This window comes from Bombus huntii, chromosome 8 (assembly GCF_024542735.1).
Source record: "Bombus huntii isolate Logan2020A chromosome 8, iyBomHunt1.1, whole genome shotgun sequence".
Classification (NCBI taxonomy): Eukaryota; Metazoa; Arthropoda; class Insecta; order Hymenoptera; family Apidae; genus Bombus; species Bombus huntii.
Genome location: NC_066245.1, coordinates 12,842,374 through 12,860,218, shown reverse-complemented (window position 1 = coordinate 12,860,218; position 17,845 = coordinate 12,842,374). Strand labels below are relative to the sequence as shown.

General features: G+C 37.5%; 2 protein-coding genes and 1 long non-coding RNA gene across 3 annotated transcripts in view; 1 reads left to right on the top strand and 2 right to left on the bottom strand.

Annotated features, from left to right (window-relative positions):
* Positions 1-17,845, top strand: part of LOC126868981 (uncharacterized) — a 269,690-nt gene that overhangs the window by 111,633 nt on the left and 140,212 nt on the right. The gene's annotated exons all lie outside the window — the stretch shown is intronic.
* The window catches only part of LOC126868409 (uncharacterized), a 340,260-nt gene that overhangs the window by 301,383 nt on the left and 21,032 nt on the right, over positions 1-17,845 (bottom strand). The gene's annotated exons all lie outside the window — the stretch shown is intronic.
* On the bottom strand, positions 2,297-16,299 carry LOC126869008 (uncharacterized). The gene is made up of 3 exons (XR_007690803.1): positions 14,871-16,299; positions 9,391-13,966; positions 2,297-3,128 (listed from the first exon to the last, which is right to left on the bottom strand). It is a non-coding gene; the product is annotated as an uncharacterized LOC126869008 (long non-coding RNA).

The window sequence follows — 17,845 nt, the reverse complement described above, 5'->3', positions numbered from 1 at the left end:
GGCGGAACGACAAGAAGGAAGCACAGCAAGGAGGCAAAAGCGCAAAGTTGCAATAGTTTTTTAGTCATTAGTTTTTAGTTTTTTCTAGTTTTTTAGTTTTTAGAGATACAATAACTAAGGGAGTGCAATATAATATAATGGATAAGAGGGGAGGTAGATATATAAGAAGCGAAATAGGTATAAGGGATGTAAAATCGAAAGTTCGTCCAAAGCCGAAAGTAATTTGTAATTTACAATTTGTCCAGCTGGACATTCGGTAAATTTTTCTAGCTTAAAAAAAAAGAAAGCCATGTGATTCAGTCAAAGAGAGATGTTTCGCTGAAGATGTGCCAAGAACGGGTAGAAAACGCAAAACGACGCTGCGGCAAGATATTCGTATCGTTCGCGAAATAAAGCGCAATCCATTAATTACGATTCGTGAAATAAAATGAACAGCGAACTTGAAGAAACGTTCCATTCTCTGCAATTTCGATGATTTTGAAACATGTTATGGAGAAGTGAATTCAAAATTTACGAGAATACTCCAATGCATTATAGATTTAAGATATCAAACTAAGATAACGAGTGTTTCACAGAAGCACGACCGTCCCTATGGAATAAACTAGGTCGCACAATTAGTAAAAAATACAATCTTACAAAAATATAAGAATAAATACTGAAGAAAGTTCATCTAATAGAGAAATAAATTACAGTATCGATTATTAATAAAAAATAATCTTCAACATCTGGAAGACCGTCTACTAACACATTATTGAACAAAAGGGGTATCGGACAAAATATTGGACTTTTATGAAAAATAGTATTGCCATATTAGTTTTTCTAACATTAATTTATAAGGTGTTCAAATATTTTTATAACACCAAAATTCACATTTTTCAACACTTCTTATATTTAAAAAACGCTTTGTTTCAAATACAAAGTTTTTTACTTCGAGACCTATACAATACAGTTCAGTATACGGCAAAATGTTTTTATTGTTTTTTTCGTATTTATTTCAAGTACAGGGCAGAGAAATCAAAGTTGTGCTAGTGTCCGAATATTTTCGGGCCTTACTGTATAACTAAGGATCGGTCTTAGTTCTTGAGATATTCGTAAAAAATGCCGGTATCGCTACAAAGTATATTTGACTACAGATATGCGTATTTGGCAATGCGAGCGTCAGTATTAGTTACAGGTTACCTTTTGTTTATAAACGAGAGTACGGCGAGCAAAGGCTTAAAATAATGGCGCAACATATACGATAACGATACATATACGATGCTGCAACATATGCCTGCTATAACTTATCTACTATAACTTATATACTAGCTCAATAAAAAGAGAATATCAACATTTATTAGTGTGTGTAATTTCGACCAATTGCGGGGAGACGTACTCGCGAGGAGAGACGTCAACGGGGGTCGTAAATCCCCGTTACGATTATAACAATCGACACCACGAATTGATCGATCCCCTGATTTCCGTTGAGATAATAAGGGGTGATTGAGTTGGTATAACACTGGGATTCACAGTATTATAAAGTATATATTTCCAACACTTAGTTACAATGACGTAGAGAAATAAATAGTTAACAACTTGTCGCACGAAGATGCGATAGATATGTACGCTAGAGCAGGGCTCTTATAATGGAAATTAATGTGTCAATGGACTTAGCACTATGATATGTTTAGGAGAGAAGATGTATGTTCGACAACACCGAGAACCGACCAAAGATGTGCGTGAAGTATGCAACTCTCGCGCTATGTGTAGACTGCCGCGTTAGGCGTTAGTTGATAGACTGTTTGTCGCTCTTTTTTTAATACGGAAGAAAAGTTCGGTGTGGGTGTGCCCCTGTGCCTAAAGAACGCGGATTCGTTGGTCCCACTTTCGTTAGGAAAAGTGAGGGTAACGAACCGCGGTGTCGATTGGTCATGCTGCACTACTGCTCGAAGGGATGAGTAGGGAGTCTTCTACCATCGTGGTGCGTAAATGACTGTGTGTGTGAGAAAAACCTAGCCTGTTTTATTACAGGGCTATTCGGATTTTCCTAATGGGTGCATACCCGCTTTCTCCGTGTTTTAAAGGCGACTAATAAACCCAAGGACACCTCTAAAACCGACTGTGTTTCGAGCATATTTTTAGGCTTTAGCAATTCTTCAAGACAATCGGATTGAAGACATATGGCGAAACAATGCAGGGAAGTGAAAGTTATGGTGGGTCCTTAGGTTTATTGAGGGTCGAAGTGCCGTTACGCAGGTCGGTTGTTGTCCGGTCGCGCGGGCTGGCGTGCAGATGTTTTAGGCGTCGTAACAGTGTGGGTATTATTATTTAAGTGTGGGTTAGAGTTCTCACCGACCGCTGCAAGGTGGGCGCAAACGGTTGCGTGAAGTAATAACAAATTAATTATAAAAATAGCATGCGTAATGTACTATAAAAATAATAAGTGAATGAGTAATTGATATTATTTTAGGAAATAGAATAATCGTTATTGTACAGTTTTTATAGGCGGATGATTGAAGGATTGCAAACTCAAGAGTGTCTATCACAAAATAATAACGTGCAATCCTGGACTCTTAGAGATAAAGCAAACCTATATCTTTTCAGAGCAGCCCTTCGATCAATATTGTGCTATTTTATATATTTTTCATTACTGAGTTAAACATTTTATTTGGGATATAATATTAAAGTTTAATATATTGTTTATAGCAACATACTCCAAAGTAGTGTTCTTGTTCTGTCAGTTATGCATTAAAACTGGCAATTGTATTAAAAAATGGGGTTGAACTTTACTGTAGGGAACTAAAAATCATTGTCTTTTTTATCTGCAATCTTGTAGTTTTCAATGTGTAGAATCCACAAATCCAAGTTTGAAATTACGGAATCCAATGATTCATACCATATGACTATGCAAAGCAAAGCATCTTCAGAGTATTTTACATTTCTCTTTGGCGCCAAATGGGCTTATGTCCATTATATCGTCCAATGAGTTGACGTCGCCATAAAAATTCGCACAATCCTCATCTTTGTCCCCATCCTTAGCTGGTCTCTAATTGAATTCTATTTCTTGAGTGTACGTACATGTTACATTGAGTATATTATATTCGCAAAAAATTAGTTCGTACTAACATAATTGGCCATCTAGTGGCAACCTGAAAATAAATGCAGGAAACATTCGATAACTGCGAAAAGGTGCATAACACGATAAAAAGAGAGCGAAAAAACAACGCAGTGGTGAAAAAACGTAAATGAATTCTTTGGACGCATTGGAAAAAACTGTTACCTACAGGCCTTGACACTGATATTGTTGCAATGCATCGTTCACACGAACTTTTACTGAACTGTCTCGAGATTCAACTTAATGTAACCAAGTTTCTTTAGAGCATAAAGACAGCTCTGGGAAAAAAGGAGGATGCATGCACAGACTTGTAGAAAAATACTGAGGTGATATGTCGTGATAGGGTCGGAAGGAAAACTCAGATTTATTCAACGATAAATGTTTATTCACTGTAATGTCAATGAGTACACTTGACGCAGGACTCGCGATTATATTTGGTTCGCGAATGCGCGGTTATAAGTTACAGCTCGGATAGCTATGGTTCGAGATGCACTACGAGCGCGGGCAATGATTGCACGAGATGTCGAGAGCTTAGGTAATTATTCGACTCGAACCGTGTAAGTGTAACGATCGTTGTATGTTGACTCGCTGTAATAGACTGACTTTTTTGTCGCGACGCTGCTGCGGAGGAAGCCTGCGTTGGGATGTGTCTAAGAATGCGAAGGCATCGGATTCGTTGAGAAAAGCTTTGGTTCGGAAAGTGAGGGAAATGTACGTTAATGTTTATTGGCTAATTCGTGTTGGTCGTTGGAAAAGGATGCTAGCTGCCCTTGAGAGGGTGTTGCTAGCGGGAAACATCGTACGTGAGAGATAGCAGATTTCTCGTGTGTCCCAGTGGTAGGTGGTCGACTTCGAGACTGATAAACAAAGACTGTTTGTCTCTTTGGAGGACCTTAGCTAAAATAAATCCTAAGATTTATAGCGGTCCTTAGGCTAGCTGGAAATATTCGGTACGAATGTATCGACATCTGGCAATCATCTTGTCCGCAGATATAGGGTCTTTGTGTTGTGCGTCACGCGACGTAAATTGTTGAGAAGTTTACTGTCAAGTGCCGCCACAATACTTTAGTAAGTTTACCTAATAAAGTTCTATTACAGATCGATGATTGAAACAATGTTGAAAGGCGAGTTCCTAAGGGTGGACATCCGAATTTTCGGATTTGCCACTTTTTTAAGATGAATGGAAAATTAGAAGTAATTGGTGGGTACATGTTCCAAAGAAGATGTTCAGCACCTGTGTACCGGTCGCATCAAGTAGCAACAAGTTTTACCGTTCTTCAAGGTGGATGTCACCAGTAATGGGAGAACTCTCTGACCTGAACATACGGATAAGACCAGGCACTTGCAATGTTAATGTTTTTTATTTAAAAAAGGAATAAATATTTCAATTCATAGATTACTTATGCAACACTTCAATTTGCCGAAAACAAAAAAAGAATATGAAAAAACAGTAATATTACAGCCTTTTTTTTACAAAAAGTAATCGAACTAATCCGGGTTTGCTGTATACAAGTGTTCTTGAGTCGTCAGAATGAAAAACCAAATACATGTATACAAAATACATGTAATCAAACACGTTTGACTCAATAGGTCAAAATGATTACCATCCACGCGCAGTCACTGGCTCCATAAACTGTACTCATTGAAAGATCCAGAATCCAATTTATTGCTAAAACAAAGTGTAAAATACCACGCAAATTTTACATAAATGCGACTCTGTACCACTGGATCCCAAAACTTAAAACTAGGATTTTCGAATTCCCCGTTTTGAAAACTGATAGATCGCAAAAAAGTGATTAATTCGTGATTTTGTCCTAAAACAAAGTTCAGCCAAAAACGATAATAACATAGATCCAAAATTCGTCCACATTTTCCAATTTGGGCTGTACAACAGAAATGCTGAAGCAAAATCAGAAGATTTATACAGTGACACATGATATAATAGTACTTCAAAATAACGTATATACTGATTTATGCGAAGTAATGGTAACTACATGTGGTCCATAGGTGCTTAAATAACGTAATATTGGTAAATTTTTTGAAACAATATGCAAATAAAAATATTCTTAGCAAGTCAACGCTAGAGGAAGATATATTTAGATTTAAATTGATGAAATAATCGTTGGATAAAGTCGGATGTTGCATAAGTAAACGTGATGGTTAAACATCATGTGAAAGAGCAGTCTTCAACGTCTCATTCATTTGTTTATAAAGAATTGCAAAGGAAACAAAATCATGCAACCGTTACACGATTTATGAATTCCCCCAAAAATGTGTTATTTTTAATGTACACTTGCTGAGAACTATTGTTCGTAACTAATTCGATTTCGTATATATTGGAAGCTGGAAGAAGTTTAAAATTATTTTATCCTAACATGTTACGTGTAACATGTATAACACAGAGCTTGTGTAAAATAGCCGAGAAAATGAGACTACTATTCCCTTCGATCAATGTTTCTATGAAGCAAATATTTTTAAAAGTTGCACACATTGTGTCGGAACTTACAGAAAAACTATCAAATATGCTGATATGTGATGTTACAGGTAACTTCAGTATCACACAGGGTATCCAAAAAAAAATTGCAATACAAGTCGCTGAAAGAGATAAGATTTGTTCATCCGAAGCCTCGTTTGCAAGGAGATCGAATTTGAATTTCTGTCAAATATCGTATTGAAGAGACCGAGCATTGACTGAATGTGTTCCGTCGTACGCGACTACTTTGTTCGTATTTACAACTTGGCATGGCCTGAATTACTACACGAAGATTCGTGATCACAGAAGTAAACACGGCCCCGCGGGGCTTTAATTACAAACTCCGGGTAAACAAAATAAAAATACAAAACTACTCCGGCGGATCGGTATCAACAGGACGCCGACAGGTCGAGGCATCAACGCGACGCAACACTTCCCGGGCGATCCGCGAGTACCAACCGCCAACACCAGAGGGCTACGATGACAACGATTCTGTCTATCTCGCTAGCGGTCGAATATATGAGTGAATCATACAAATACCGCACCTAGCGAGACTCCCTCTACGTCTAAGGCAGGGACTAGCGGGCATAGCCTTACTGACGAGTCCACCGGTAGTCCCGGGACGAAACGCAAAACTCTCTTTTGATCTGGCAGCGTCAATCATCCGCGACACTACCAAGAAAACAACAAGCACTCACGACGAAAGAAACAAAACATAACGTAGTTTGATCCTTAAAAATAACAACAGAATTGCTGGAACCGGGAGACAGCACGCAACACGTGTCAGCACTGTGTATGCTTACGGGCACTATATCGATATATTTTAAAACAGAGCTACAGGCGGAAAACTATGAGATAAGAAGGGTAAAACAACAGGTATAACACCCGTTCTAGGTCAGGAGCCGCCTCAATTTTTATAGAAAGGATTAGGACAGTGGAAGAACGTGTGGCGGATGGAAAGAGAGTTTTGCGTTTCGTCCCGGGACTACCGGTGAACTCGTCAGTAAGGCTATGCCCGGTAGTCCCTGCCTTAGACGTAGAGGGAGTCTCGCTAGGTGCGGTATTTGTATCATTCGCCCGTATATTCGACCGCTAGCGAGAGAGACAGACTCGTTGTCGTCGTAGCCCTCTGGTGTTGGCGGTTGGTATCCGCGGATCGCCCAGGAGGTGTTGCGCCGCGTTGATGCCTCGACCTGTCGGCGTCCTGTTGATACCGATCCGCCACAAACGTATGGAGAAAAAGTGGAGAGAAGAATGGAGTTATTATAGGGAGGATAATTGGACAAGGAGACTTATAAATTACGCTTGTATTTTCAAGAAGTACAGAAGAAATATTGAAGACTTTACCATACAGATCTTGAGTGGATATGGAATATTTAACGTAGATCGTAAGACGATTAATAAGGAGGCACACTCAAGATGCTGGGATTATAATGCTGAAGAAAATGATGCGGAGCATGCGTTGTACCACTGCCCTACATGAATCAATGATAGAACAGTACTAAAAAATTACTTGGGCATGCAACTCTGCTAAAGTAGCTGGAAGAGAGAGGCTGGATGATAATCAATGGAAGAGATAAAGAAGGGGAGGTGTGGTCATATATTGGGGAGAGAGGAAACTCAGTAATAGATTATGTGATTGGAAATCAGAAGAAATAATCGACATGAAAGTAGGAAAAAGAACAAAGTCGGGCCACATGCTGTTAGAAATAGAAATAGAGGGGCCGGAATTACAAAAAGTGAGGAAAAGAAAGAAGAAGAGAAGGAGAAAAGGGAATGAACAAACTAAAGTGTGGAAAAATACCTGGAGGAATGTAAAGACTGCACCTGCAGGGGAAAAACAGTAGAGGAAATGTGGACTGAAATCAAAAAGGAGATAAATGAAGCAATGCCAAAGAAGAAAGTGAAGATAAGGAAATGGGGCATGGAGGAGAAAGTGTGATACGACAAGGAGTGAAAAGAAAGGAAAATAGAGATGAGAAGGAAGATGACAAAGTTTATGAAAGGAAAATGCAGCAGAGAAGCGCTCACGGAGGAAAAAAAGGCATTCAAGCAGTGGTGTAAACAAAGAAAGGAAAGACACGAAGAAGGAGAAATATAGAAAATAAAGAAGATCAAAACAGAACAAGAAGCGTGGAAATATATAAATAAATACAGAAGAAATAGAGAAGATATAGATGAGGATATAAGCAAAGAAGAGTGGAAAAATCACTTTATGGAAATTTTAGAAGGGACAGAGCACAAAGAGGGCAGAAAAACGGGGGAGGGCATAGAGAGGAAGAGAAAATAACGGAGGAGAGAGAAGATGTTGCGTCGGGCAACACTCTACCTAAACCAGGTCACACACCGCGGGCAAGATGGCAGCCAGATGTCTTCGGATCCTTACTGCGTACCCTCAATAGTCTCAAGTACCATCCATAAATCTCAGGAATTTATCTCGAGGGCGATGAGCATCCCTCTTCACCCACCACCATAGTAAATAACCAATTAACAACAAAGCTATTTCCCTCAACCTCTTCGCCAAAATCGTCACCAACAAATCCGATGGTCCCGTGCACTAGACACACCCATCCTTAGCTTTCCTCCACCACAGCATCGTCGCCGAACTGCACTGATTTTCCATCTTTCAAACAGTCAACATCTTTTGACCGGGCTTACACCCGTAGAGCAGTCACTCACTTATCTTATACATACGCACCAGCGAAACTATCTTCTTTACAAAGTTGTTGGAATAAATTGTGATTTATAACTTATTATACAGTGTTAAATTCATTGAACCACCTCTAATCGAAACAGGGGAACGACTATTTCGCGGCGTCGATTAACCGAGTCGTAGCGAGAATTTACGCCTCTCGCTGAAGCGTTTTCCTAGCGACCGCGTCTCTCCACGAACGGTCGTAACAGAAGATAATATAAAGAAGGAAGAGGTGATATACCAGCTAAGAAATTTGAAGGAAAAGAAAGCAACGGGGGAAGACGGGTTAGAAAATGAGGTATGGAAGTACGCACCGAAGAAAGTGGGGAAGGCGTTATGGGAATTGTTAAGGAAAATATGGAATGGGCAGGGGATACCAGAGGATTGGAAAAAAGAAGTGATATGCCCGATATATAAGGAGGACAAGAGAGTAGCGAAGAGTTACAGAGGAGTAACACTAATGTATACAGCATACAAGATCTATGCAGGGATACTGGACGAACGACTGAAGGCAGAGATTGAAAAGAAACTGGAAGAGAGCCAATTCGGATTCAGAAAAGGAAGAGAAGTGACCGATACGGTTTATGTTATAAACCACATCATAGACAAGTAGCTAGATGTGGCAGCACTCGACCACGGAAATTTCCAACGGCTTCGCGGCACAAAGCGCTATACCTTCAAAGCGTAGAATGCATACGCGGCAACCGTCGCGGACTTCTAATAAACGCGCGCGTAGTGGGGATATCGAGGGGCAACAAAGGAAAGGATCTGTTCGGTTTTGAACCAAAAAGATTCATTCTGCCCCGAGCCGCGAAGTGCGAAAGGTTAAGAGAAGCAAACACAATTAGAGAAATGAGTCGTCTACTCTTGAGAGTTCAGTTTTAATCGTTACTTGTTATTAATTGTTGTTAAACGTTAACCGTGGTTAAACGTTATTTGTTGTTAATTGTTAAGAGTCTAATAAACGTTATTGTTGAAAATCAAGGGTATTTTCTTGCGGGCACCATTACGGACGATCACCTCATAAGTGTGAATAAATATCTTGGTTGTTAAACATATCCGAATGCTCCTTCAGTACCTATCACGACCTATCCACCTCATAAGTAAAGAAAGAGGGAAATTATATACCTGCTTTGCGAACCTAAGAGCGGCGTTCGACAGACTAAACAGAGAGAAACTGGAGGAGAAAATGAGGAAAATGGGGATTAGTACAAGTGTACTCATCGAATATTACTGTTAATAAATATTTATTGTTGAATACATCTGAGTATTCCTTCCGCACCTATCACGACATCCTACCTCATGGCCATGAAGGGAAAAGAACAAGAAAGAGAAAGAAGGGACTAGAAGATGTGAGAAGAGGAAGGACGCAGATAGAAGCAGGAGAGGAGCAAGAAAGGATGACAGCAAACCAAATTATAGAAGAAAGAAGAAAGGAAGAAGCAGAAGAGAGGGGGGAAAGGATAAAGGAATCCAAGTATAATATACACTACAGAAACATAGCCAAAGAAAAATTACCAAAGTACTTAGAAGGAAGGATGAAGTGAAAGGACAGAAAAATACTGACAAATTCAGATGCGGAAACGAGACTAAAGCAAAGGAATATCGGAAAGAAGAGGGAGAAAAAAGATGCAGACTATGTAGAAGGAAAGAAGACCTGAGGTATGTAATAGAAGAATGTGAAATAACGGGAGGACCAAAGAACATAGGAAAAACGCTAAATGAGACTGGAGAAGGTTTAACAGAACTAAAGGCAATAATAGAGAAGAGAAGGGCAAACGACAGGAAGGATGCACAGCAAGGAGGCTAAAGACCAAAGTTGCAATAGTTTTTTAGTCATTAGTTGCTAATTTGTAGTTTCTAGTTTTAGTTTTTAGAGGTAAAATAAGCAAGGTAGTGCAATAGAATAGAGTGGAAAAGAGATGTAAGAGATGTAAAACCAAAAGTACGTTCAAAGCCGAAAGGCAAGGACTAAGCAATAACAAAATAAAAGAATAATACAAGAGGATCCAACAGACCAACATGCGATCAATATTGTGTAGTAAGCCCTATTATTATAAGACATAGAAACGCTACTATTCACATCTAAGGACGTAGGAACGCTATCAGTGACGTCTAAGGATGCAAAGCCTTCAGCACTTATATTTTCCCCCAAAATAATCAAATCTATCTGTCAAGCAAAGGAAAGAGTAAAGAGAAAAGCAAAGAAAACAGGGAACACTGTAACAATCATCTCGGAACAATGCAAAAGCCAGGTCGAACAAGAAATTACTCAGGCTGGAAAAAAAGACCGAATGAAAGAAATCTTTCAAAACCAGGAGCGCACTTAGCAGAGATGAGGAAAATGTAGCAGTGGAAAAATGAAAAATGCAAAATTCTTCGCTCGGGCTCGTATATTTTGTGATGAACTCGTTATATCACCGAAATCTAAGAAAAAGATGGATTCAGTGTATTATATGGCATAGATGAGTACATGAAATTTGCATAAATGTTGAGGACTGATGGTTTAACTAACTAGCACTGCTCATTAGATTAATTATATGATCTCTTACGTCGTATCGCAACTTATTCCGATTATGTCCATGAAGTGTGAGTTATCTGTAAAATTTAATCGTAGCGTTTAGCTTCCCTTCATAGACTTAGTTTATTGTAGTTCGTATCGTTGTCGTCTGACTTGGAGCCTATATATTCATGCACACCATCAACAGAATGTTTCGATCTCTCGTAAAGCGTCTTTTAATTGTTTTGCCAACCGATGCACTGATAAGGCGTCTTTCTCCAACACTCACTGCTGAAGTCACCAGGACGTGATTGCATTGGGTGATCGACAGAACGACGAGTTTTTGAAATTGCATGGTCGTCTCTCGGCCTACTCTAAGAGAGCGTCGAACGATGATATCGCGCTCCTTTCTATCTGGCTAGTCGTCAAGTCACTTCAAGTCCGTTCGAATCTATCAGTTTAGAGAATCGGTGTCAGTGCACTTCACTGAGCATGTGTTCACGTACGCTTTCGCGGGACATTCTCTTTATATTAATCATTGTAGAAACAATGGAATTGGAACGCCCAAAGAACAAAAAAGAATATAAGACAATTACTGGGGAAAATTAATTTTTATTATAAATTTATAGAAGATGCCTACAAACTCCTAGAACCACTTCATAACTTATTAATGAAAAATGTCGAATTCATCTGCAATGAAGAATATGAGAAATCATTTCAGAAGATCAAGAAATATCTCTGTTCAAGTCCGGTCCTAGCAACATATGAGCAAAACAAAGAAATATTCATTTATACAGATTCAAGTGGTGATGGTTTAGGAGCCGTTTTAAAACAACCCCAAGATAACAGTATGTTACACCCGGTTGCGCACTTCTCAAGAAAACTGAAACCAAACAGAATCAAAGATGAAAGCAATCTATCTCGAATGCCTTCCTATTAAAGAAGCGATTCAATATTGGCAACATTACACATTACTGTTGCTTCGCACAGAATGCTTGATATGAAATGAACCTTATAGTGATAGCGTTCGTGATGAGAACTAGCTGCAGTGCGTATATAGCAGCAGATGGGTTCACGAAAATTGCATCAGGTCTAATATGGCGTTCTACGTGTACATCAACTGTACCTCGAATGATACACGTTGCTGAACCGAATAACAAGCGTATCAACTAAAAAATTGTAAAATAGAGATAACAATGAAGTGTTCGCAAGTGATCTTAGTTAATATATCTTGAACTTTGTTGCTGCATTTTCGATGATAGCAACTAGTGTTATTTGCAAGAATTGCAAAAGAAAAATTCAATCTTCTAGAACCAGAAACCGCGGCTTAGGTTCCAAAATTGCAATTAAGTGTGAGTATTGGATGAAATTTTTCAATTCATCTCCACTAATTAGCAATGCCAATCCATACCAAGTCATCTGAAATAAATCGCAGGATTGTGTTGGCGACTTTTAGAGAGCGGAATGGGAAAGATAAATTTATTTTATGGCCTAATGGATATTTTTCAGGGATTGGCTATCAATAGATACTATGGCTGTCCGGAAAATTTACATTCTGTTGTCTTACGGGTATATAATCGTCCAATTTCGAGAGCTACCGAAAAAGACAGAAGAAAAGTTAGCGTTTCGGAAGAGAGAACGCCAGGAAAATGAGAGAATTGAATTCTTCGTGCGGGCTTGCTACACTCCTCGGGAAACACAGTAAGAAAGTGCTTGATATAATTGTAAAATCTAGTATCTTGATATAATTGTAAAATCAATCTTACAACGTTGCATGGGAAAATAAAACGGGCGCAGAACAGTACAATGATTAGTATGAAGGCAACAAAGATAATTGCACTATAAACCATATCAGTGCTAATAAAGTGGAAATTGATGTCATCACAGAAATATTTATGAGATCAGGAAAAAAACATCATGCCAATTATAGTACATGTATTGGAGATGGAGATAGCGAAACGCATAAAGATATTAATCCATATGAAGATATTGTTGTTTAAAAGAAAGAATATGTTGGTCATGTATAGAAACGAATAGGCACAAGGCTAAAGGATGCCAAATAATGTTAAATAAACTGTTTTCGAGTAATTACAATAGCGTTTTCACAAAAAGTGGAATTTCTAACTTGAGAAGGACAGACATAATAATTTGTAAATGTCCTAAGAATAGCGAAGAGTATAATCCATGCATGTTTTGAACCAGTTAAAGCTGGATTCCAAGTCACTTTAAACAAAGTTCATCTGAAACAGAACTTTTGTTTGTAATTGCTTTTATTTGTATTTGCTTTTTAGATGAATATAATTAAGTGCTATGGTCAAAACCTGAACCCTCGTCAACATTTTATTGCCGATCTATTAAATTTGTATTTATGAAAGAAAATGAGACATTGGTTAGGGAAAGAGGTAATAATGGAAATAAATAATCTTTCTCGCAATACATACAATTCAGACAATGATAATATAAAAGTTATCTTTGCTTTGCGCTTAGCCATGCTATACGGTAACATCGGTAATATTTTATCAAATATAAATGTCGGTCCCAAAATGTTGTACCGGTGAAGAATCTTCAAAGAAAATGAATTCGATAGAAATTATTCAATAACCTCGCGTGTGCAGATATTTCGACGTTAGCACGCGAGCTAAGAATTTAATCGTAATTCGACCGTGCCAGTTTGTACTTTCAGGAAGAAAACAACCTTATTAACCGGACAGTTCTATGTAAATATTTATAAATTGCACATTAAGCGAACTTGTTTACGAGTTAAAATCCAAAGGTCTCAGCTGTAAGAACCACAAGAAAAGATAAAAGAGACGTACCTTTGGAATTTCAACCTCATAAACGTCGTGAGGTAAACTGTTTTCTTTTTGGGTTCACTCAAGACAGAATATTGGTATCTTACGATCCCAAGAATTATGATCCCATTGATACAAGTGTGTATATAACAAAACAAAAAGGAAACGTATTCTTTTCATTTGCAATTTTAAATAACGAATAGAAAAGATAACGCACACATGCAGTTTATGACCTTCTTTAAATGGTATAATGCATTCCATAATTAAAAGAGAATAAAGAAACAAACTTACCAAAGCAATTGGTACATAGGCAAGAATTTATGAAGTTTTATCTTACTCGGGAGTCAGTTTGCCTGAATATTACAAAATCCATTCACCTTAAATTTCTGGCAACGAGAACTCTTGAAATTTCCTGAAAAAATGAATTTTAACAGACTTTTCTTTCAATTTTTTAAATTGTAACAGACAATTTAATATTTTAACAGATAATTTAACATTGTAACAGAAATAGTAACAAGGGAAAGATAGCATGTGCAAAAATGCGTGAAAGAGCATTTAGAAAAATCGAAATAATTGGAAATGTAATTAAAAAGTGAAGAGAAAATATCATGGGTTTCGTGCCTGGAGCATAAATGTGAAAAATTTCCGCTTTTGTGACAAATTCTACATCCTTTTCTTTTTTTGTTTAAATTGAGGTGTGCATTGAATTTCATGACAAAATAATATATATTCATATATAAATATCAAAAATAATAATCATTTTCCTTAGTTTATTTATCAAAAGGTAATTTCCTTATATTATTATAATACAAAGAATTATATATATATATATATGATGTATAATGCAAAATAAGTATATAAAAATTAAAATTGATTTCACAATTACACTTGAATATGGTATAAAAAGTAATGTTTGAAAGAAAATTTCAGATACATTCATTTCCGGAGTTACTTAATTGCTTTTCATGTTTAGTTGTAAATTTCCACAATTGGCCAAATTACAAAATTCATGCCATTGACATTAAGGAAACAATATAGAGTGTAATAAAAGGAAAACAAGAAAATACAAATTCTGACAGTGAATTTAGTAAAAAATCAAGAAAAAGTAAGACAGACGTTAGGAAAATATAGCAAAATAAAAGAAGCTCAAAAGGGCAACGGTAACCATAATAATAAGAAAGAAACACAAGAGAAAGGTCACTAAAATAAATTACAAAGTGTAAAATAGCGGTAGAAGACAAAAAACAAACAACAAGTAGGAGCAAAGAAAATAAGTTATACAATAAAGGAAATGAAGGAATGATTTTAAATCAAACCTTAAATCCTACAGAAAGTACATATAATTTTTTTTTTTTTTTATTTAAAATTTCACATTCATAATTTGTCCAATTTGGACATTTGGTAGAATTTTTTATCTGTTTGATTATCATGTGGGTGGCTACCCCCAATGGGGTACCATCTTCGTGTTTGTTAAGATATATCCATTGTGAGGTCTGCTGGGTGTTTCCTTTTTAGTCTCCTTTCTATGGTTGTGTTGATCGTTTCCGCTGCCAGCCGGTTCGGGTGCGTTGCTATTCTTTCTCTGTACCTTCTTGCGAATCTGCTAATCTCTTCCTTGATCGTTGGTATTCCAAGGTCTTTCCGTATGTCCTCGTTTCTAACGTACCATGGGGCGTTTACTGTTGTTGTTTGTTTTCTATGCTTAGTTTGGATTTTCGACCTGTTAACCAACACATTTGTCTCCTTGCTAATTGTATTTTGTCTATTATAGATTCAATACGCTGTTTCCATGTGAATCGTGTATCTAAGTGGAGTCCTAGGAATTTGACTTGCCTTGTTTGTATTATGTGTGTGCCGTTCAGTGTAATGTTTGGAGGTACCTGTTTTCGCAGTGTAAATGTAATGTGGTTGCATTTATCGGGGTTTGCTTTAATTTGTTTAACTTGAAGCCACTTTTCTATTTTTGTGATATGTTCTTGTAGTGATGTGACTGCTGTTGCAGGGTCAGTGTGCCTGACTAGCACCGCTGTGTCGTCCGCGAATGTCAGTATCTTGCTATTAGAAGTTGTTGGTATGTGGCCGTGTAAAGTGTGTATAGAATTGGTCCTAAGACGCTACCTTGCGGAACCCCTGCATTGATGTCTTTAACTTCAGAGTATGTGTCTTTAATTTTTACTACGAAGGTTCTGCTGCTTAAGTAAGATTTAATTAAATAGTATATCTGCTCCGGGAATTGTTTTCTGATTGATTGAAGTAGACTTTCGTGGTTTATTTTGTCAAATGCTTTCTCGATGTCCATAAAGAGGGCTGTGCAGTATTGTTTGTTTTCTAATGCTAGAATTATTTCATTTGTAAGTCTGTGCATTTGCTCTATCGTGGAGTGTTTGTTTCTGAATCCAAATTGGTGATCAGGTATTAATTTTTCCTTCTCTATTATTGGTTTTAAGCGGGCGTAAATTATTTTTTCTAGTACTTTGGAAAACACGGGAAGTAGTGATATTGGTCTATAAGATGTTGTTTGGTGTGGGTCTTTGCCTGGTTTAGGTAACATTATGATCTGTGCTAGTTTCTATAGTTTAGGATAGTATTGGATTCTTAATATTGCGTTATAAATTATTGTGATTAGTCGTATCGCTTTTGGAGGAAGGTTCTTTAAAATTTTACCATTGGTTAGGTCGATCCCTGGTGCTTTATTGTTTTTTGTTTTCCCGATTATCTTTCTAATTTCTTGTGCTGTTGTTTTAGGTATGATATAGTGTTTGTCATTTGAGGTTCTAGTTGTTAACGCATCACATCGGTATGACAATTGTGGTTGCTATTATTGATGATATGCGGTGTAAATACGTTGCTTAGGTGGTTGGAAAATTCTTCAGCTTGTTCTTTGTTCAACTTGTTCTTCATTGCTTCTTGCCCATGTATTATCTGCTTTTCTGATTGCTGGGACTAGTTTTATTGGCTTCTTTATTTTTTTTGTGGCTTTCCATAGGGAGTAGTTGGAGTTCTCATACGCAGATAGTGACTCTATGAATTTTGTGAACTCATTGTTATTGTGTTCTTTTATTTTGTTTTTAATTTCCTTTGCAAGCTTATTTAAGTGTTTTTTATTTTCTTTTGATCTATGTTTTTGCCATTTTGCTTTCGCTTTTTTTTTCTCTAATTATTTCGAGGATGTCTGGCAGAATTATTTTTGTTTGTCTATTGGTTGGTTCAGGTATAGTGGTTGCCCATGCTGCTTCTTGGATAGTTTCAGTAAGTGTTGTTACTGCTTGTTCGATGTGTTCAGGTGTTTTCAATGGGATGTTACAATTGATTTTGTTCTCAATTATTTCTTTAAATGTTTGCCATTTGGTGGTTTTATTGCATAGCTTCTCTGTGCTGCTGTAAAGTATTGGTTTGTTTCTGTATGTAATTATTATGGGCATATGGTGGGAGGTAAGCTCGAGGCTGGGTGCTATATGTAGTTTATTTGCATTTAGTCCCTTTGTAACTGCAAAATCAAGTAGGTCAGGTATTTTGCTCAGGTCTGTCGGCCAATATGTCGGTCTTCCTGTGGATAATATATTGAGCTTATTATTTCTGATGTATTTTTCCAAGGTTCTGCTTCGAGGTGTGGTGATTCTTGATCCCCATAGTGTGTGCTTTGAGTTATAGTCTCCCGCTGCAATATACTTGTCACCTAAGTGTCGGAAGTAGTCTTCCCACATTTGCGTTGTGATTTTGTGTCGCGTCGGTACGTATACTGCTGACAACTGCAGTTGGTTGCTGTTAGTCTGTACGGTAACGGTGGTTGCTTGTAAATGTTCCTTACTGACCTGGCTGTGTAGGTGATGTTTAATGTCATTTTTTATTGCTACTGCCGTCCCTCCGTGTGCCGTCCCTGAGGGATGCTTGGTGTCGTATATGGTGTAGTGCGGTATTTTTATATAGCTTTTTATTGTGAGGTGTGTTTCTGAGACGAGTATTATATCGATGTTGTTGCTATACAGGAATGTTTTAGTTTCTAGGGCCCTTTGTTGTAGGCCGTTAGAGTTCCAGGCTGCTATTTTAAGCGTATCTATTTTTATTTTTTGCTCATCATGTTAGTAAGTAATTGTAACATGACTGTTATCTGCTGTGTTTGCTGTCTGAGGAGTTCGTTTTGTTCGCTTATCGTTTTTGTGAGTATTTCGGTGTTTTTTATGGAATGTTTTATTAACTCTTTGATTTCTGTAGCGTCGTTGCTGTGGTTGTTATGTTGTTGTTTGTCTAAGGGAGACACCGGTTGACTACTTGCGCGTAGCTTCAGTTTCTA